Here is a 955-nt window from a genome sequence, read left to right on the forward strand (position 1 = left end):
GTTGTTGTTACATGCCGTCCAGTCAGTTCTGACCCATAGCAACTATGGACAGGGTTTCCAAGTGTGGCAGATGGGTTTGAACTGCTGACCTTACAGTTCAAACTGACCTTGTGGTCCAGCACATTAAGTCACAGTGCCACACCAGGACTCTGAAGAAGTTGGTAGAAGTCTTCAATTTCATCATCACTGGCTTTAGTGGTTGGTGTATAAATTTGAATCATAGTTGTATTAACTTCTCTTCCTTGTATGGATATCTGTGAAGACAGTGTTCCACTGCTATTCATAAAGGTTTACAGTGACTAAATATTCGGGAGTAGTCCATCTCTCCTTCTTCCTAGTCTGTCTTAGTATGGAAGCTCACTTGAACCTTGTCCATTATGAATGACCCTGCTGGTATTTAAAATACCGGTGCCATAGCTTCCAGAATCACAGCAAAATGCCAGTTATCACAGTATGACAAACTGATGGAAGAGCCATGGCAATGGTAGATAAAGATGCCATCAAGAGTCTTTAGCAGACTCCTATTGGTGAGAATCAGCACAGGCCTTTAGTATTTTGTAGCAAATCCAACAATCCTCTGCAGATAATTATTCAATTTTGAGAAATAGCTTTTTACTGGACATTAGTGGAGACTGAACACATGTCCCTCTAAGTTACCATGCCATCTGGGCTACCTATTTTTGGGTGACCCACAGAGTCATAAATGTGTATGTGCTCTTTGATCTTCATCAATAATTATTTAAGGCCTCTTCATTTTCAGCAAGCAAGGTTACATCATGTGCATATCACAGGTTGTTCTTGAGTCTTTGTGTAATCCTGATGTCATTAAATGGAGCAGCAATCCATCATTAAATGGAAGTGATATCAATGAGATTGGGCTTGAGCAGGATCTGAAGGCACAAGTATGTAGTATGAAAAAGTGGTCCAAATGTCTACTTCTGTCACATTACCTTCC

Source organism: Chrysochloris asiatica, unplaced genomic scaffold (assembly GCF_000296735.1).
Source record: "Chrysochloris asiatica unplaced genomic scaffold, ChrAsi1.0 scaffold00235, whole genome shotgun sequence".
NCBI lineage: Eukaryota > Metazoa > Chordata > Mammalia > Afrosoricida > Chrysochloridae > Chrysochloris > Chrysochloris asiatica.